Genomic DNA, 23022 nt, shown 5'->3' with positions numbered 1-23022 from the left:
ATTAACAAAAAGCTTGTGGTGTATTCTTGGCAGAAAACTCTAGCCACAAAATAGCTGACTGTGTGAACATTAAATACCGTGCTTTTACAAGAATTATTTGGTTCAAGATTTGTAGCTGAGTAAAAATACCTAGACAATATTTCATAGTCTAACTTTAAGACGGTCAACTGAATTTAAAGCAACATTTGTGAAACCAGCTAGGCTTATTTAGTAAAAAGAATGAAAAAAGAAATAATAAGTACATTAACCATTAAATTCATTAAATGCAACACTGGAAAAATTCCTGGATACACAAAAACCTTTTTATTGTTTTTCAAAAAGTCACAGCAATGCCTAAACTTGCCTACAAAACTATATTGAAGGTATTTTTTTTTTTTGAGACAGAATGTCACTGTCATTGCCCAGGCTCAAGTACAGTGATGTGATCCTGGCTCACTGCAATCTCTGCCTGCCAGGTTCAAGCATTTCTCCTGCTTCAGCCTCCTGAGTAGCTGGGATCACAGGTATGCACAATGATGCCTGGCTAATTTTTTGTATTTTTAGTAGAAATGGCGTTTCACCATGTTGGCCAGGTTGGTCTCAAACTACTGACCTCAGTTGACCCACCCGCCTCGGCCTCCCAAAGTGCAGGGATTTGAGGCGAGAGCCACTGCACCCAGTCCTATTGAAGACATTTTTTAAGCAACTGAAGATGGTGTTGCTACAGAAAATAAAGGGCGACCACTTTACATCAGGTTCTAGGTGTGAAAAAAATTAGAGTCTGGAATGTCTATTTTATTCACAAGTGTCATATTCACCATGTATTGCAAATAAACTACCTTCTCTTTCTGAGTTGCTATAAAATCACTGAACTTAAATAAATTTAAAATACTAGGTGAAGAAGCAATCATCGCACTAAAGTGATGAATTAAAGATATGACTAGTATTCCATTAGATCTGAACTCAATTTCTTAAGATTTGAATGCCTCTTATAAGTACCTGATTGCTGATGCCCTTGTCCCCTCAAAGATTGTTAAAAAAAAAAAAAAAGGACAAAATCTACTGTTGCTTAAATCTTCAAACAAAAACTTATTCTTAGGAAATTGGATTCTAAGTTTGTTTAACTCTTTAAATATTTTCAAAGAGACATTAAAATGTAATTATAGTGAAATGTATCATTTGGATTACAGAGAAGAATATGCACATACTTATCTTTCCACCCTGAACACAAAGCATATGAATGAGTATTTGCATATTTGTGTATATATACATATGACTGGGAGCTTGCAGAAAGTGGGTTAACATTATATAGGATATAGGAAATCCAACTAATGCTTGTATTACATGATAAAAATAGGTTAGATGGATGGTTTTGAACAGATTTTTTTAATGATATACAATATGCTCTGCTAAAGGCTTATTTTAAAATAGAAACTATAATTTGTAGGGGAAGTATGCCTCTTGAAAATAAATCTCTTACAAGGCAATCAATTTTGAAGTTTATACACTAAAAATACAAGTCTGAAATCCTCCCTTCTTGCAGTTTCTACACATCCAATAGGTTTTTGAATATATTTCTTCTCTGCTTAACCCTATGCTTATCTCTATTTAATATTTATTTAAAATACAATTAAGAAATATTCAAAACATCCTTAATTTAAATAAAATTTTATTCTTTTGTCCATATCATGTATAAATTAGAAAACATTAAGTTAAAATTAATATAATCAAAATATGTACATCTGGATTCTAAAACAGAAATTGATACCGTAACATATAGATTGAAAATTAAGTTAATCATACTATTTCTCAGAGACACCTGGAGCTACTTATTTTCCATGCTCAGTTTTTCTTCTCAATTGTTCTAAATAGGTATTTGAGTAACACTAAAAACATAGTTGAGTTATTGCATTAGTTAATACCCTGAGACTAACACACCCTTCACCAAGGATATTTGTTTTCCTTTCAGTGTCTCTAGCACCAAAAGATATATTAGAAAAAAATCAATAGCCTTTTAATTATGTTTATGAAATTAAGAAATTATAAGGTATTAAAGTGACCATATCATAGATTACGGCCCATATTATATATGATGTATAAGTCACATTCTCTTAAGTGACCAAAATAAAAAGTAGAATTTTAAATTTAAGACAGGTTACATACACACACACACACACACACACACACACACACACAAATTATAAAAATAAATTTAAGATATATTATTTATAATAAATTTAAAACATTTGTTTTAAAATATTTAAAATAAATTTAAAACATATTATTTAAATTAACCAAGTATTATAAGGAAGGAATTCCTCTTAAGAGTTTCGGATTTGGCTCAGATCAAATAAAAAGGCAAACATTACTGGGAAAATTGCCATTTGTCAACTGTTCCATGACATATCTTGTGGTGATACAGTTCTCTAAACAGCAAATGTCAGAATACTGACACTATACTGTACAAACTAAAACAAGTACAAAAGTGAGCGTAAATAACCCAAAAATATTGGCAGCTCTGCATCTGTAAAGCAGTGGTGTTTGTGATGACTAATATTTTCTTCCTATGAGTATATCTTGCCTGCATTTACTTTCTATAGGACACCCCCAGGGAGAGGGGGCAGAGAACACATGACAGTCATTTTTAAAATTAACAACAACAACAAAGATTTTAAATCTTTGCTTAATTTAAAAGGGAATAGTACAAGTAGATGACTCACTTCTATCTTTAAAAGCTGAAGATTGCAAATTATGCAATATCCTAAAAGTATAAAGACTAATTCAAATGCTGCTTCACATAATAATCTTCAAATATATCTCAGAACTCTCCTACGTAGACTATTTGTTCCTATCAGTGAATTGTACTTTAAGTGCAAAACATAAACAAATAAAGAGAAGGGAATTTATTCCATCAAATAGGTCCTTATATGATAATGATAAAACCAGGCTTCCCTTTTAATTGATCAAAAAAGTTAAAGTATACATTTTTCAAATACGCAAATCTTACCTTTAGAGAAACATTAACATGAACTCTTTCTTCATCCAACTGTGATTCAACATTCCCTAGCCAGTAACGTACTAATTTATGTACAAAAGCAGAGGTCCTGTGTGTTACATTTTATTCAGAAATATAGATGACATTTCCTTTTACTAGGTAGCTTAGAGTGACTAGTTCTTGTCACAATGTTGTCATAGTGATAGTGACATCAACGTACTTCATGGTAATCAGTGCAGTGATTTATCTGAGAAAAATAACAGCACCGATTTCTAGTGTATTTTATATTTCAAAATGCCATCAAATATCCTAGTTAATCTATTACAAGTAAATGGGTTTCTGAGGCAGAGCACCCCAGGACTTTAGATGAATTGATGGATCTATGTATCTGTGAAATGTAGACAAAAACATAGTGTCTGAATGGGTGATGGGGGTATTGGTGAACATAGCCAAGAGATCATAATTAACCGGTTGCTAAGGAAGATTTTGCTCTCATGTGCCTTTGCCAAATACAAAATCTCCTCCAGTCATGAGCTCAGTTTAATTATTTTGTTAAATCCTTTTTAATTTTTTTGGACTCCAGGAGTGATATAGCGGTGATAGTCCAGAATTCTGGATTCTTTCCTACAGAACACTGACAAAATGCTTTCAGTCATCATCTTTCATGACAAAGGGCTATTACTGAAACTTCAGATGTTATTTAGTGGTTCAATTACCTCTTGCTCTGGTGCTATGCAGGTTGCCATTAAAATGAACAATGAGAATGACATTAGCACAACCTCTTAGAGATAGAGAGCTCCAATATTTAGGTCACCAGCATACCAAAAATGAAAAAAAACAACCAAAAAATGTGTTACAATTTTTACATATTTATATATTTTTCTATAAACTATTTTAACACTAAACTATAACACAAAGTAATAGAACTTTTTGGACAAATGTTATAACATTTATTTTTGAAATAATAATTCATAGTGAACCATAATATTAGGCCATTCTTGTACTGCAATGAAGAAATACCTAACTGGGTAATTTATAAATAAAAGAGGCTTAATTGGCTCATGGTTCTTCAGACCTCAGAGGAAGCATGGGGCCAACAACTGCTTAGATTTGGGGGAGGCCACAGGAAGTGTAAAATCATGGCAGAAGGTAAAGGGGGTGCAGACGTCTCAAATGGCAAAAGTAGGGGCCAGTGAGAGAGAGTATGGGAGGGAAGGTGCCACACACTTTTAACTGACTAGATCTCATGTGAACTCAGAGTGAGAGCTCACCAAGGGGATGGCCCAAGCCATTCATGAAGCATTTGTCCTCATGATCCAACACCTCCGACCAGGCCCTCACCTCTAACAATGGGTATTAAAATTCAACATGAAATCTGGATGCGAACAAATATTCAAACTCTATCAACCATGAATGCTGATCATGAACTGGTCCCATGCTGACATCTGGAAGAAAGTTACTCTCTCTCTAGTCTTGGAGGCCCATCTCTGACTGCTGTGCAGCCTCATTTTGAGAAGACCATGATGTTGTTTACAAATGTGTGAATCTGGCCAGACATCAATTCCTTATCTGCTAAAATAATTTTAACTATATAATTAAAATAAAGGTATATCAGAGGCTCTCTGGGCAAAGTAATGTTATTTTCCTAAATATGTTTTTATTTGTGTTAAAACCATTCGTTTGTAGAAGATAAACCATGAGAATTGCAATGCAACTACTTTGAATGAACTATTCACTTCATTTATCATTCTTATTGGTTGAACTCTGAAAAGTAGCATTGCTCCTTTGTCATCCTTGTAATTTTACTTCAAAAATAATGACTTAGATATTGAGATGATGAGGAAATTGATGTGTTTACTAGGGGCTCTATTAAGAAAGGTTTTCATAAAGCTGATTTTGATTCCATATTGTTAATAAAGAATTTTCTTTCCATACAGGAAATTTCACAAGCCACAGATTTAATATGTCATGTTTTGAGTATTTATTTTATGCCATACAATCTCGGACCGTTTTAGTGTGAGCCAATTGAGACAAAAGAGGCAGAAGATGCTGAGGCTATTTTGGCTTCTAAGCACCATCTCTGTCTTAGTTGATCTGACCCTCCAGGAGAGCCTGAATCTCTGCCAGTCTCTCACATTTCCTAAGGCCTGATTGTCCTACCTTTATGTTTGCAGGGGCTGCCACTGATGCAGAAAAGTTGCAACTGCTTACAATAGAGTAGAGCCAGGGATGAGGCTCTTTCACGACCACTGCTACTCTGCTATTCCCAGCAACTGTTAAATCTGAGCCCAGGCCTATTTCAGCCAGTCGGGTGGGGAGGTGGTGGGGTGGGCTTGCTTCCTTATATTTTCAGAATCTAAGAAGGGACTTCTAGAGCATAACATATAAGAGCTACTTACTCTATCTATTGATTATTAGGAAAAAAGACTCAATCTTTCCTGAATGCCACTAGGCCAGGGCCTTTGCGTATGTTAGCTTTTCTAATCCTAACAACCTCAGAAACGATCTATATTTTTATCTTATAAGTAAGAAAAGAAAGTTCAAATCACAATGTGCCCAGTCCAATGTCTTATAGAATTAGAGAAGGCTGATTAAACCATGTCTAAGTCAGTACATTATTGTAACTAAAAAAAAAAGATGAGTAAAAGCTCTGATATCATAAAGAAAATTCACTTGTCACTATCCTATGATACAGTGCCATAGAATGTGTAGCCATGTCTGTCTGCTTTAAACAGTATAATTTTGTGTGGCTATGTTCAAGAGACATTTGCTATTGCAGTACAGGGGTTATCAAGGAGTTATGACTTCTGCATAGTGATAGAGACCTTGACCAAGGATACTCAACTCAGTCTGCTTTCCTTCAACTCAAACCAAAAGGCCTACCAGACATCCCTCTGCATGATCCTAGCAAAGGACTAAAAGTTTTCTGGGTTTCTTTTCTATTATGTCCAAGTTCATACCAGATAACTAAGAACAGAGATAGAAGCCTCACTAGAAATTCATGAAACTATGCTTAAACTGAGATTGAAAAGATTACTCATTGTTATTAAAAGATATAATACAGGGATTTCACCATGTAGTTAAGAATATTATATAATTTATATAATATTTTTAACAAATTTTAAAAATATCATGAAAGAATGGGAGGTTGAGGTCCAGACCTAAAATAAATAATACCTCCTAGCCCCAATAGTTTCACTACATTGTAGTGAGGAGGTATTAGAGGCCTAAAGCAGCACTGAATATGTGTTACTAACAGCACATTATATTTTACATTTATAGAAACACATTCATGAACATACACCGTTTAATAAAATGTACATTTTTTGTTGCGTCATTTGTGTTTGGTCATTATCACTTCTTTTGCAGTCTCACTTTTAAAAGGTTACCATAGATCAGTGCTTCCCAAACACAGGCTATTTTGTCTCCTGGAGACATATGCAATGTCTAGAGGCATTTTTTGTTGTCACAACTGGGTGAGGTGGAGGGGTGCTACTGGCATCTAGTGGGTAGAGGCCGTGGTTGCTGCCAAACATCCTACAATGTATAGGACACTACGTCCCTGATAACAAGCAATTATACTGTCTCAAATGCCTCAAATATCAACAGTGCCAAAGTTGAGAAACACTGCTATAGACGTACACACACACACACACACACACACACACACGCAGGATACATAAAAGTGAATGATAAGGCCACGTTCACTGACTCTATAGAGCAGATGAGATTGTTTTCATCGTATAAGGATGTTAATGTAACACAGCTTAATCTTAAACGTGATATGCAATGTACCATCCTAGTTTTCAGACACATTCTTAGGCTACCTCAAAACCAGAACCAGTGTTGAACACTGTTTCTTATAGGTTATATAAGACATATATGGGAATGGGATTTATTGGATCAAACTGAATAGGTCTTTTATGTCTTTCTGCAATGCATATATCATTAGGAAACTATCCTTCAATTCAGCAAGCCTTGCCAGAAAGGCTAATCCCGAAGCATGGACTGTTTATACTATGAACAAGCCCTGTCTGGAGGGCGAACCATCTTGTGATAAATACATTTTCAGAGCCATCCAAGGAAGGCTTATTGGTTTTTTGAAGCAGCATATGCTTGGTTTTTGTTGTTTAACCAAAAGTGTTAAAAAAACATTTACCACCCAGATAAGTAGAGGTCAAATCTAAGATAACATGTTATTTCTGGTCTATCATAATAGATACTGTATCTGATTTCTTCAGCTTGAAAAAACGAAAAAAAAATTTCCCCTATGTTTTGTGTCTTACTTCCCATAACTTTTCTCCCTAACTGTCTGATCTTATATTTACATTAACATATATTCATGTAAAATATCTGCTATACTCCATAAATTTTCCTAACAAATAATGCCAGGAGTAGAGGAGGTAATTAATAGGCACACATATTCTACAGAAAAAAATCGCCAGTCATTCTGCTGTGAAAGAAAGTCTCTCTAGTACTGGCTAATATGGCAGCAGAGTCATATGTGCCTATTGAGCCTGAGAAATACAGCTAGTTACTAAGAAATTAATTTTTAATTTTATTTACAAATTAATTTTCAGTTAATTTAAAATTTTAAATGCTTTGTGTTAAATTTTGACAAGTAGCTACTGTATGGAAGAATACAATTTAGAATACCAATGATAAAAAAACTGAGGCTAGAAAAAACATACAATATAGATTTGAACAGAAAGAAAAACTAGACACTAAGACAAAAAAAGAATATTTATGAAGAATCAATACCTATCAGTTTAATCTTCTTTTGACATTTGGGTTACATGCCCTTATTAAGGTATAAATGTCATATTACCAATTTCTGTTGAAAGATAAGGTTTTTATTTTGAGGACAATTCTAAGCATTTAGAAAATTTCGGATTTGGGCAAGGAATTCATCTAATTGAGTTAAAATAAAAGACGAAAACTTACACGTTTTATAAGATGTAAAGAGTTTTTTGATGGTGGGACACAGCACACTGATACTAAAATAGATGAAGGCAGAATGCTGTTATTTACAGCTCGAAACAAGAGATGACTGCCAGGTAGGGCCACTAGGAAACTGTATGTAGGGAAAGGGTAACAGCAACCTATAGCTGAAGGGGCAAGTAGGATGGGGTTAGCTAATTTCACAGGCCCCCTGCACATTTGGTGGTAAGTTTGCAGGCTCTTGGCATAAGGTGGGTGTATAGTAGTAGTCCCAGAGTATGAGAGCCTAAGTTGGGGTTAGTGTGCTGGAATATATATGTATGTGTGTATTTTTTAAATATATGTGGAGTATATATCAAGTATATATGTATGTGTGCATGTAAAATATATATTTGATTATAGATATATTTTATATACATATATACACATATTTTATATATACATGCATTATATATGCGCATATACATAAATACTCAATATATATTGAAATATATATATTCAAAATAATATATATTAATATATATTTGTATATATTATATAAATATGTACTCAAAATTTATATATATATATATATATATATACTCAAAAAAATATATATATATATATATAGAGAGAGAGTTGTATCTGACCCCTTGTTGTCTTGACATTAGTGATGAGCTCAGTTATTGGGGTGTTACTGTGGCCCAAATAGTAATGGGGACTTTTAAACAGTAGGGTGTAAGCTTCCCTAATCAGTGTTGAAAAAATATTTTAGTATAAAAGTAGAAAGGAAGCAAACAAGTAGAAATATAAAGAGTCCTTGCAGGCCATCCTGTTACCAAGTTTCCAAGTTATATGGCAAAAAACAGTCTAAAATGTTAAGACTCTCTAACAGTATCTTGGTGGAGTTATAAAGCATGTTTTCTTTTCATTATTATTTTATATTGGGCAGCCTCTTCAGCCAGAGTAGGCTCAGAGACTACCAATAAAGTATGTTTAAATTATGAGTTATATTATGGTTTCGTGATAATAATAACTCAGTGTATTTCTTGAATCAAGGTGGTAGGTACAGCAGTTTTGTTGCTGGAGAATATGAACTGAAAGTGTAATAAGGTATAGGTAAAGCTTAGCAGTATTTGTTACCGGGGAGAGGAGGAGTTGTGGTGGTCATGGTCAGATAAGCAAGGCAGGGAGTTGGGGTGGCAAGGTGGGGGATGTGGGACGGTAGTTTTCTGAGGGGTGACAGGTCCTGTCAAAGTGTAAACCAATAAGAGATAATAACACACATTAATTTTAGAATGGCACAGATAGCAGCAACCTCTATAAGATTTCTCTTTAGGCATGGGAGTACAGATAGAGAGCAAGGAGCAGACCAGGATTCTGAGCTAAGCAAACAGCAAGCTCAGGAAATGCACCATAAAATCTAGTATCAAAAGAAACTATAGTAATAAATGTCCAATATTCAATTTGCCAAAACATTAGTGGAGGTATCCTGGGAATGTTGTTGAGGTAGTCATCTTGGAGTTTGAGGTAAAGTAGTCTCTGGCACAGTGGGTGAAGCCATCGCCAATTCTAAGGTCTCAGCCTGGGTTGACATTGCCTGAGATAATGTCATCGCCAATGGTGAACTCCTATGACAGGTCAATGTGGTCTGGTCTGTGAAACTAGGGCATGTTTTTCAAGTAGGTGCCTACTTGAGTTGCTCTGGGTTTTGTTTACCAATATTATGGTAAGACTGAATCTCTTGGTTAATTTTAAGGCAATGTTGCACCTGTGAGTTTGACTTATAAATATCTTTTAAGACAAGGTTTTATGAGTACATAGATAAGAATGGTAATGTTGGCATTTGTGATGTTTCTGTAATTGAACCAATGTCCTATAACCTGGCTGGAACAATTAAGAACTTAATTAAGAGTGGCTGAACCGAAAAGCTCCTAACAGCCCAAGGTTTTTATAGATGGGTGATGAGAGTTTTGTTGCAAATAGGTTTAAATGATATGGTCAGATTTCCATGTTGTGGTTAATAGGATGTCACAATTCTGTCTATTAAAATACCTGTGGTTGAGCCTAGAGGAGCAGCATCAGCCCATAGGCAGGCCCTCCAATTTAGCCAATGGGCCTTTTGCCTCAGTTGCTGGTTCAGTTGGTAATGGGCAAACCAGGTGGGTATTTTGTTTGTAGGGCTTCTACTCACCTTGCCAAACTCAATGGAATGTGGACCTAAGCATTTGCTGTGGTCAAAACAGGGGCTAACTTAGAGAATCTGAGCCTCTGAGCTACAAAGCAATGGAAGTATCCAGACCTACAGTAATGACACCAGTGGCCAACAGAATGCTGTGTGGCTGCACTTGCAGGACTTTGCTGTCTGATGCTGATTTTCCACCAGCACGAGTTATTGCCAGTGAGAGGCTATCTGCTTTTGTCATTATGGTATATCATGTTGATTTCACTATTATCTTTGAACGTCACTTTTATTTTATTTACTGAGGTTTACTATCTCTTTTCTTGGTAGTCCACATTGTCTATAGTAATTTTAATTTTTTCTGGAGAGAAACAAGAGAAAGCCTGAAGTAATCAACCAGTTCATACAATGTAGGTATTAAAGAAAGTCTTTTGAATGGTGAAAATGTTGACTCAACTGCTTCCTATAGAATGTGGGTGGGTTCTGGCCTATGGGACAATCCATGGTTAATGGGTGTCAACGGAGTTTTTGGCTAGATCTGGTGTATTGCCTTTATAGGGTAGAAGCAAAATCCATACAGATAGGAGGAGACAATAAGGGGTCACATGTATAATGAGTCTGCATAATAATGGAAATTAGACATTTCTTCTCTTTAAATATAGCAGCGCATGATAAGTTTTGATTTATTCTTTTTTAAAAAATTGTACTTTAAGATCTGGAATACATGAGCAGACAGTGCAGGTTGTTACATAGGTATACATGTGCCATGATGGTTTGCTGCACCCATCAACCCATCATCTACATTAGCTATTTCTCCCTTAGCCCTCCACCCCCAACAGGCTCTGTTGTGTGATATTCCCCTCTATGTGTCCATGTGGTCTCATTGTTTAACTTTCACTTATAAGAGAGAACATGTGGTGTTTGATTTTCTGTTCCTGTGTTAATTTGCTGAAAATGATGGTTTCCAGCTTCATCCATGTCCCTGCAAAGGACATGAACTCATCCTTTTTATGGCTGCATAGTATTCCATGGTGTATATGTTCCACATTGTCTTTATCTAGTCTATCATTGATGGGCATTCGCGCTGGTTCAAACTCTTGGCTATTGTGAACTGTGCTGTAATAAACATACATGTGCATGTGTCTTTACAGCAGAATGATTCATAATCCCTTTGTTATATACCCAGTAATGGGATTACTGGGTCAAATGGTATTTCTGGTTGTTGATCCTTGAGGAATTGCCACACTGTCTCCAACAGTGGTTGAACTAATTTACACTCCCACCAACAGTGTAAAAGCGTTTCTATTTGTCCACATCCTCTCCAGCATCTTCTGTTTCCTGACTTTTTAATGATCACCATTCCAACTAGGGTCAGATGATATCTCATTGTGGTTTTAATTTGCATTTCTCTAATGACCCCCAGTCATGAACTTTTTTGCATGTTTTTTTGCTGCATAAATGTCTTCTTTTGAGAAGTGTCTGTTAATATCCTTTGCCCACTTCTTGATGGGGTCATTTGTTTCTTGCAAATTTGTTTAAGTTCCTTGTAGATTCTGGATATTAGCACTTTGTCAGATGGATAGATTGCAAAATTTTTCTCCCATTCTGAAGGTTGCCTATTCTCTCTGATGATAGTTTCTTTTGCTGTGCAGAAGCTCTTTAGTTTGTTGGATCCCGGTTCCTATACACCAATAACAGACTAATAGAGAGCCAAATCATGAGTGAACTCCCATTCACAATTGCTACAGAGGGAATAAAATATCTGGGAATACAACTTACAAGGGATGTGAAGAAGCTCTTTAAGGAGAACTACAAACCAATACTCAAAGAAATAAGAGAGGACACAAACAAATGGAAAAACATTCCATGCTCATGAATAGCAAGGATCAATGCTGGGAAAATAGCCATACTGCCCAAAGTAATTTATAGATTCAATGCTATTCCCATCAAGCTACCACTGACATTCTTCACAGAATTAGAAAAAGCGACTTTCAATCTCATATGGAACCAAAAAATGAACTCATATAGCCAAGATAATCCTAAGCAAAAAGAACAAAGAACAAACCTGGAGTCATCATGCTACCTGACTTCAAACGATCCTACAAGGCTACAGTAACAGAACGGCATGGTACTGGTACCAAAACAGATATATACACCAACGGAACACAACAGAGGCCTCAGAAATAATACCACACATCTACCATCATCTGATCTTTGACAAAGCTGACAGAAACAAGCAATGGGGAAATGATTCCCTTTTCAATAAATGGTGCTGGGAAGACTGGCTAGCCATATGCAGAAAACTGAGACTCCTTTCTTACACCTCATACAAAAATTAACTCAAATGGATTGAAGACTTAAATGTAAGATTTAAAACCGTAGTAATTCTACAAGAAAACCTAGGCAATCCCATTCAGGACATAGGCATGGGTAAGGACTTCATGACTAAAACACCAAAATAAAGTTTGTTTAAAGTAGGTATTTGGTGTGACTTGGCTGAAGAGTCGTGAGTTGACAGATAGTAATGCTTGGGGCAGGAGAGAGATACCCATTTGGGGGTTTATTTGTTATTTTGCAACTTAAATACAAGTTCCTTGAGGAATCCATTAGGCCTCACAGTTAAACCAGTTGTCTTGGACATATTTGGGATATGGAAGTTATATTGAATACCTTCTAGAGCCTGGTGTGATTCTGAGAAATGAAATGTGTGCTTTGAATACTACCACTAGTGTCTGGAACTCCAAGGGGTTTGCTGAACACTCAGTTAATTCCAAGGGGCTCTTCACATAGCCAAGGGGTTTGAGGGAAAGGTGACTTCATCTAACTCCATTACATCTGTCAAGGAACTAAGGACAGTGGAGACCACCCCTTCCAGGTATATTGAGCCAGAGGGACTAGTTTCAGCTCCATATCATATTAAGGAAGCCTCATAGCAGTGCTGTTTTTGGGATACTGTTTTTATGACCCAAGTCATAATGGACAATTAGTTACAGAGAATCACAGGCTCAAAGTCTGCAAGGGCCTCTATTTCCAGGAGGTCCCAGCATGTGGCCAACATTTTTTGTGGTAATGGTATATATATCACAGGACCAGGAAGGCCAGCTTCTTTTTCAAAAGTCCAGGGGCAACCTATAGCCCCCTATTGGTTGTCCAGAGACTTCGGGAGGCATGAAAGGAGGTTGCTAAAGCCTCTATAGTGAGTCTGTGAGGGCACTAACACAAGTACCTATCATTCTTTTTTTCCTAAGTCAATGATTGCAATAGCAAAAATGTACTTCTGAGAAAAATAACTGAGCTCATTGCTCTGTAGTCCTTTAAACTAAGCAATTTGATTTTTAGTTGAGAGTAAGTTTTGAAGCTGTCAAGATCAATACAATTCCATGACACTCCATTTTTATGCAAAGATTTACCTTGTTCTTGTTTCCTCTTACAAGGGTATTCTACTGAGATGAGAAGCCAAATTTCATTTTTCAGGAGATTGTTTTACTTTGAGCTTCATTTTATTCATGTCAAGCTCATACACAATAGCATGCCTTTTAAGACTTTGTTTCATAGCCAACCTTTTGCCATGGCCAGCATGTTCACACATAAATGAGTGCTTCTCCTTAGGAAAAGAAAAAAGACAGTTCTGAAGATTAAATATAGTTCTGCTGCAGTCTTCTCCAGGATGTTGACATACATCTCTTTCTGAGGCATGAGTTTTCACAGGTCACTTGAGATAATCTTCACATTTGAATATTTTCTGGCATACATCGTATGTTATTTCCTTTTTATGGATTTCTCTCATGTGCTTTGGAAGTCCTGTCCATGTTTCTACCACAAAAGAACAACCCTTTTGACATATATTTTTCTGGTGAGCCTGCCCCTGTCCTCTCAGCCTGCTTGGTGAAGCAAAGTGTTTTCCACATACTTCAAGGTTACACTGGAATAGTGATTTCTTTTCATGCTGTCACTGATGGATTTTCAGCAGTCGATGCTTCTTAGAGGTCTTCGTACATCCTCCAAAATTGCATACATATTACTTTTGCAGATTTTCGTGTTTGCATGCAAAATTTTTCTTCCAGTTGGATTTTGTGTGGGATTTTTTTTTTTTTATCACTGCCACTAGCTGCACAAATAAAAGTCTTTCTCCAGGGTAAATCAGGATGTGGCAATTCAGATGGTAGCTTCCGATGAAGGCTTTGCCGTATGCTTTATAGTCACAGGCCCCCTGCAGGATCAGCTGAATTTAAGTTGCACAGAATTTTGAGCCTTTTATTCAAGGAATTCCCATTTAAGATGAGCTTGTTTGAAAACAGCAGTATTAAAGACATTTAAGTAGAATTTGTAAATAGGAATATGTTGCCCCTAGAATGAAAAAAGAACTAAAAGATGTTGAATGTTTATGTTAATAATGAGTGTGTCAAATAAAACCCCTTGGGGGAAGACATTATCAACCTATTCTCAAATCTGTGCTGCTAGAGAAAGGTAGATGCAGTTAAGCTCTTGTCTGCAAAGACTGCATGCAATGGCAACACTGATGTTGTGCCCTATAAGGTGACCTAGGAAAAACATAATTTTTTCCTTGGAGATAATGGCAAAATACAACCAAAAGGCCATTGAAATAGCCACCAAAGATAAATAATAGCAAAATCTATAATGGCAAAGTATTTACTGGTTATTAGCTAAATAATACGATTAATTTTAACAATATTAGGTATGATGCATGGGGACCACAACAGATGAAACCACAGCATTGTAATAAACCACCCTGAGGCATCTGTCTTTACTTTTTTTTTGTTTTTTGAAGTTTCCAATTATTAGTTAGGTTTTATATAAGTAAATCTGAATTCTTGAAGGTCCTTTTAAAATTTACATTGGAACATCTTAACTGTTTTAACAAGGGGGCCCATAGGGTCTTATTTCTCAAGCCAATTTTATTTACTTTTAATGTATACTCATCGTATCAGAACATGTATGCCCAAAATGGAATTTAGGAAACACTGTAATGAAAGTAAAGAATACCTATTTTTTCTCTATTTAAAAGTTTTTAAAGTTTGTTTTTAAGAGATGGGGCTCATTATGTTGCCAAGGCTGGAGTGCAGTGGCTATTTACAGATACAATCATAGCTCTCTACAGCCGCGAACTCCTGGCCTCAAGTGATTCTCCTCAGCCTTTGGAGTAATTGGGACTACAGGCATGTACCCATGCACCTGGATCTATTTTATATTTAGGTACTCTTCCAAGGATATTGGAGGTATTATGTTTAAATGTAGTGAGAACCCCGAGTAAAACTGTAAGTTGAGACCCGGTATGATTAACTCTGTAAAGCTTTGTAAATGGTGTGTTTTAGCAGATCTTAAAGTTAATTTAAAATCTATCTTTTAAAGGCACAAAAGCCGAATCAGTACACTTTTTATATTGTTATAAAAAATATTTTAGCAGATTTTTGGATTTCTAATTGGATTAATTTATGTATAAATTTGTGTGTGTATATGTATATATACTGAGTAATAATACACACACACACACACAAAATGTATTTTAAAATCTCTTCTCCTATATAAAGGTTTTCTCTTTATTCCATTATTTTTCCTCTGTTTTGGGCTTCTAGCCACCTGAAGTCATGGTTTTCACTTGCTGTCTGTATCTAATAGTTCATAATTCAAACCTAGGTGGTTATAGGTAGGAAGGAGATGTGCCTCATAGGCAGCCATTCCTCATTCTGAGGTTTCTCAATCTACCTGTGAAAGACTGGGATTTCACTTGAGATCTACAGTCACCTCTCCTTGAGACAGGGCAGTAAATTTCTTTAAGTAATAAGTTGATACTTATTTAAATTTGCTTGTGATAAAAGAAATCTTAAGAAAAACTGATAGATGATTACCATCTAGATTCTACCTACCTTTGATTGTCCTCTGGTATCACCATCATCTGTTGATGTAATTGTTATTATTGTTTGTTTTTGTTAACTCTTTTACAAATAGCATAATGCTGATCAAGACAATGAATAATCAAAATAAATTACAGACTGCAAAACAAGTAAAAAGGATTCTACAAAAATGAATGGACTGTCTTATATTTAGGTTTAAATATGTAGCTGATAATACATAGTAAGAAAATGCCCAACATAACAGTATTAACTTTTAAACAAATACATTTTATTTTTATTGTTTTTGTTAACTCATACAAACAGCATAATGCTGGTCAAGACAATGAATAATCAAAATAAATGACAGACTGGAAAACAAGTAAAAAGAATTCCACAAAAGGTAAGGGGCACTTACTAAGGCCCAAACACACTGGCTGGGGGCCTCGCATTATTTAAGCAACTGGGTAACTTTTGCAGGTGTTCAGAAGGGGGTTTCTGGGGTGAGATATTTGTTTCCTTGCCACAGACAGACTCTCTGGATTAAGCATTAAATGGCTTGTCTCCAAGGGGGCAGCTCATGATATTCCTGAGGATCTGGGGAACTTGGAGTTACCATAAAACAAGAACAAAATAGTCAGCAAAGAAGGGAAGACAACTGCTATCCCACCAGAGCAACACTGATTATGAGACGGTGCCATTTTACCATGGGGGAACCCAGCCAACATCTTTATGCACAATGGTTGTCTGAAACACATGGACAAATCAGCATTCTGCCCTAAATAATAACTGTAAACCAAAAAGTATCTAAGACAAGTCTCAATCAATTTAGAAGTTTATTTTGCCAAGGTTAAGTTTTTGTCAAGGTTTTGTCACATGCCTGTGACACAGCCTCAGGAGGTCCTAACACTAGAGCAGGGCAATTGTGCTACAGCTTGTTTTAAACATTTTAGGGAAACAGAAGACATCAATCAACACATGTAAGATGTACATTAATTCGGTCTGGAAAAGTGGGACAACTTGAAGTGGTGGGGGCTCCCAGGTCATAGGTAGATTCAAAGATTTTCTGACTGGCAATTGGTTAAAACAGTTTATCTAAAGATCTGGAATAGAAGAAAGTGCCTGCATTAGGATAAGGGTTTGCTGAGATTAAAGTTCTTACTGTGCAGATAAAGCCATCAGGTAGCAGGCTTCAGAGAGAATAGATGGTAAATATTTCTTATCAGACTGAAAGAGTCAGTCCTAGGGTCTCTGTTTTAATGTTGATGCTGGTCAGTTGTGCCTGAATTTTAAAGGGAGGAGAGTATAATGAGGAATGTCCAGCCCCTACTTTCCATGATGGCCCTGAACCAGTGTTTCAGGTTAACTTTGGAATGCCCTTGGCCAAGGAGAAGGTCTAACAGTCAGTTGGTGGGCTTAGAATTTGATTTCTGGTTTACATAACAAAAAAAGAAACAAAGAGGTAAGGGCATCGGAGTAAGCCTCCTTCTGGGGTAAGCCTCTATTGAACAGTGACTAGAAAGAGGACAAAATGCCCAACCCCCAAATGGGTAGTTCAAGTGGCTCATCACTCCCATTTCCATGGGGTGGGCCTCTGCCAAGGCTTTTATTGAGCCTCCAGAGTTTAGTCTGTTAGCACTGCTTATTAAATTTTTCTGAGAGATGTAGGGATACATGGCAAGCACAGACAGACATAGCAGCAGTCAACAAGGCTAAAACACAAGCTCAAATTTTGTCCAAGCCACTGTCACAGAGGTCTGGAACCAATTAGTAAGCCAAGAGCAGCCTCTTCAAAAGCTATCCGAGAGTCAGCAGTCATGGCCATGCTATCTGCACACAGTGCAAATTGTTTTATAAGACTTAAGGATTATTTTGATGGCAGAATACAACACACTGTCACTCAAATACATGAAAGGCAGAATTTCTAATTACTTTCAGCTATTAATAAGAAAAGGCTGCCAGGCAGGGCCATATAGGGAATTGCACTCAGGGACAGGGAAGCAGCAATGGAAAGCTGTAGGAGGCAGCTATATAGGGTATCCATGGCAAGCAACGCAGGGTTACATAGGTTTCTCAGACTGCCTTCTGGTTGGCTGTAATGCTGTGCCCAATTGTCTGATATTTGGCCTGGGGCAATCGGAGATTGTGCATAATGACCCACAGTCTAAGAACCTGATTAAGGAAGTAGACGGAATGTGGAAGAAATCAGGCTCTGAAAAAAGGCAAATGACCAGTCTCTAGCCAGAACCTCAAAACCAAGTAAATATATTAAGAAATTAAAAATCTCAGATCAAAAAACTGTATGTCTACATTATACCACAGGTAAAACAGGATTATAAATAAGGGTAATAATTTTTAAAATTCAGTTTGAAAAGTCTTATTATAAAATGACTGAATTAGGAAAGTTATCTATATATTTTAAAGATGCATTCCCGAGACAGAAAGAAAAAAAATGTTTGTCTTTTACATTTCTAAATTGTCAAGAAACTACAGACATAAATTACTAGTTAAAACAACATAAATGCAAATAAAAAGCATCTCAGATAAAAGAACAGCATTTATGCTCTTATTGTTCTGTTGATGACTCTCAAAAGTTACATGTATAGCTAATATGATAAATTCATATGATTATCTAAAATTTCTATCTTTTAAACTGAATAAATGGTAGTGACAGTTAAATGCTAGGTCTTTTCACAGATGTATTGCACAAATATAAGGGGAAAAGTGGCTTTACTGAAGTACAATTGATATACAATAAACTATCCATATTTAAAGTAATAAATTTTATACTTTTTAATCAAATGTCAGCATACATCTCTACATATTTACATATAAAAAGATAGACTATGTAGGTAAGTAAGTAGGTGGGTAGGGAGATAGATAGATAGATAGATAGATAATAGTTTGCTAGGGTTGCCATAACAAAGTTCCACAAGCTGGGGTTAAACCAGAGAAATTTATTCTCTCATCATTCTAGAGGCTAAAAGACTAAGACAGTAGCAAGGCTGATTTCTCCTGAGACTCTCTCTTTATCTTGTAAATAGTCATCTTCTCCCTGTGGTCTTCCCTCTGTATTTACTGAGTCATAATCTCTTCTTCTTGTGATGACACCAGTTATATGGGATAAGGGCCTACTTGAATTACCTCATTTCATTTAATCACATTTCTAAAGACCCTATCTCCAAATACCATCACATTCTTAGGTGGTTCTGGGGGTTAAGACTTCAACATATGAATTTGGGAGGGATGCAATTCAGTGAGCACACGCGCATGCACGCACACACACACGCACTCACACACGACTGACCCTGTTTGCAGATGACGTGATCCTACATCTAGGAAACCTTATCATCTTAGCCCAAAAGCTTCTTAAGCTGATAAGCAACTTCAGCAAAATCTCAGGATACAAAAGTCAATGTGTAAAAAATCGCTAGCATTCCTCTACACCAACAGTCAAGCTGAGGGTCAAATCACCAACAAACTCACATTCCCTATTGCCACAAAAGGAATAAAATACTTAGGAATATAGCTAACTAGGGAGGTAAAAGATCTCTGCAAGAACTACAAACCACCGCTCAAGTAAATCAGAGAGGATACAAACACATGAAAAAACATTACATGCTCATGGATAAAAAGAATCAATATTTTTAAAATGACCATCCTGCCCAAAGTAACTTATATATTTAATGCTATTCTCGTTATATTGACATTCTTCACAGAACTAGAAAAAACTATTCAAAATTTATATGTAACCAAAAAAGAACCCAATAGCCAAGGCAACTAAGCAAAAAGATCAAAGCTGGAGGCAACACATCGACTTAAAACTATACTACAGGTCTACAGTAACCAAAACGGCATGCCCCTGGTACAAGAAAAGACACATATACCAATGGAACAGAATAGAGGACCCAGAAATATGACCATAGACCTAACTGATCTTCAACAAACCTGAACAAACAAGCAATGGGGAAAGGATTCCCTACTCAATAAATGGTGCTGGGACAACTGGCTAGCCATATACCTAAGATTGAAACTGGACCCCTTCCCTACTCCATATACAAAAATTAACTCAAGATGGAGTAAAGATCTAAATGTAACCTAAAACTATAAAACCTGGAAGACAAGCTAGGCAATACCATTCAAGACATGCTTGGGCAAAGATTTCATGACAAAGATGCCAAAAGCAACTGAAACAAAAGCAAAAATCGACAAATGGGTTCTAATTAAACTAAAGAATTTCTGCACAGCAAAGAAAACTATAAATGAAGTCAACAGACAACCTACAGAAGGCGAGAACATTTTTGCAACCTATGCACCTGACAAAGATCTAATATACAGAAACTATAAGGAACATAAACAAATTTATAAGGAAAAAGAAAACCCACAAAAACATGGCCAAAGGACATGAACAGACAATTTTCAAAAGAAGACATGCATGCAGCCAATAATCATATGAAAAAAAGCTCAATATAACTGAGCATTAGAAAAATGCAAATCAAAACCACACTGAGACACCATCTAACACTAGTCAGAATGGCAACTACTGAAAAGTCAAAAAATAACAGATTCTGGCAAGGTCATGGAGCAAAAGGAATGCTAATATCCTGTTGGTGGAAGTGTGAATTAGTTCAGCCATTGTGGGAAAACAGTGTGGTGATTCTTCAAAGAACTAAAGACAGAAATACCATTCAACCTAGCAATTCCATTAATAGATATATACACAAAAAAATATAGAGCATTCTATTATAAAGACATGGGCATTCATATGTTCATTGCAGCACTATCTACAATAGCAAAGAGATGGACTCAACCTAAATGTCCATCAATGGTAGATTGGATATATAAAATGTGGTACATAGACCTCATGGAATACTCTGCAGGCATAAGAAAGAACAATAATTTGCATAATTACATAAATATTTAGTCATAATTGTGGTAAGTACTGCAAATAAAAATACGGTATCATGACTCTCTCTCTCTCTATATATATATATAGTACAGTATAGGTATACTATATATTTATAGCTCTAAATGCACATTGTACTCTAGTAAAAACTCAGCAAGTATATGGCATTTTTTAATGAATAAAAAACGATATTATTTTATGAAGTCACATAACAATATTGGGTAAAGTGTTTTGTAGTATGTAATAAGATATATGGTTTAGGGGTTACCTCAAAGGTACCTTGCTAATACTGTAAATGTTATTATGTTACATGTTTTAGTGTATAATTTATAATTCACTTAAGGCAAGGATGGTTTAACACAAAATTCAATTTCAAGCATTATTCAGCCATAAATTTATGAAGATAACTGACTCAATATATCAGAGACTATGACTCCTTGCCATGAAAAACTAACTTTAGAGTAAAATTCCTATAAGTGGTACTTTACTTGCTAACAGAACTTTCTTTTCTATTTAATATGGGTCTTAAGTATGAGATGTTTAAAATGTTGTTGTGGATTTTATGTTCCAAAGCAAAATGCAATACAAAATAATAGATCCAGAAATAAAATAGAAAATATTAAATATTTTACCTGCATTTCATTATAAAATAATTTAACATCAAAATATAAGGAATATTAGAGGAAAACTAAGGTGAAATACAGCAAGACTGCAAGTATACTAATGAGAAAAATAAAATAATCTGGATGTATTTGTGATTATTTTGAAAGGAAGCAGTGACTTTTCAGTTCCACTTTTGATGACCAATCTTAGTCTCTCTACTCTTAACACATCAGTATCACACCTGGTTGATAATGCCACCCTTTGACTTTAAGAATATCACTCTTTTCTGGGTATTTTATTAACTTACCGGTTTTCTTTTTGGTCTGTCTAAGTGACTTTCCCTCATTTCCCCAACTTTAATCCTTAAACGTCTAAGAGCTCAGTCCTGGGCCCTAATATCTTGTTTTCTTTTCAATCTACATCCATTCTCTTGATGATCTCAGCTAATAAGCCTATCTTTAAAAAGCCATCCATTCACTGACAACTCTGAAGTTTATTTCTACAGTGGTACTCTCCAGTGAAGTCCAGGTTCATATATCCAATTATCTATTTTATATTTATAATGCCAAATAATGTCAATCTTCATTAGTCATACCAATCATATCAAAATCAAACTGCCACCCTCAACCTCCACCCCACTTTCACATTTTGCACTCTTGCTTCTACAAATAAGTCAAATTGTAATCCTTCAAATTCCCAGTTGCTGGAGGATAGCGAAGTCATCAACTCTTTTCTCATACATTTTTCTCATTCCCACAGTCACCCATCAGCAAATTCTGCTGACTCACCTTCAATATATACCTAGTATGCTTCTAAGTATCCCACCTCTTCTTCTTTGTCCAGGTGACCAATAATTTTTACTTGGATTATGCAAATCTCCTAACTGGCTTCCCCGCTTTCACTCATCCCTCTAAAGGATATACTTCTATGTATATCCATAATCCTTTTATAACTAAATCAGAACATGTCTTTTCCCTGCTCAACTATTATAGTGGGTTTTCACCTTAATTAAAATAGGAGTCAAAGTCCTTACCAGGGCCTATAATCCCTAATCGTTCCATCTGATGCCACTAACCATCTAACTACACATGTAGTAACTCTGCTTCTGTCTCACTGGCCTTTCTTAACTTCCTTGAATGTACTCCAGGGTAATTATTTTTCCTCAAAATGTCCTCATTTAAGTCACCTGCTCAGGTCTTTGCTCAGATGTCCCTATATCAGCGATCTTCCCTGAGTACCATATATTAAACAAACCCAGCATTTTCTAGCTTTGCTGGTCTGCTTTCCTTTCTTATCCAGCTTTCATCATCAAATATATATTAATCTGTTTATTTCCAGGCTCTCTCCAGGAGAATATCAGTTTCATGAAGGCAGAGCTTTGTTTATTTTTTTTCCTCTATATATAAAACCAAAATAACAATCAGTTACCCCTATTCACAATCCTGAGAAAATGCTTCTAGAATGATAGGAAGCTTAACTACTACTTGTGGAGCAAGTAAGTGATCAGATAAGTAATAAAAATACCAACTTTTCATGAAGCTCGCATTATCAAATAAGACAGTAGGGATGTGAATTAGAAAACAGACAT

The sequence above is a fragment of the Callithrix jacchus genome, chromosome 11 (assembly GCF_049354715.1).
Source record: "Callithrix jacchus isolate 240 chromosome 11, calJac240_pri, whole genome shotgun sequence".
NCBI classification, from domain to species: domain Eukaryota; kingdom Metazoa; phylum Chordata; class Mammalia; order Primates; family Cebidae; genus Callithrix; species Callithrix jacchus.
This window is presented reverse-complemented; position numbering follows the sequence as displayed.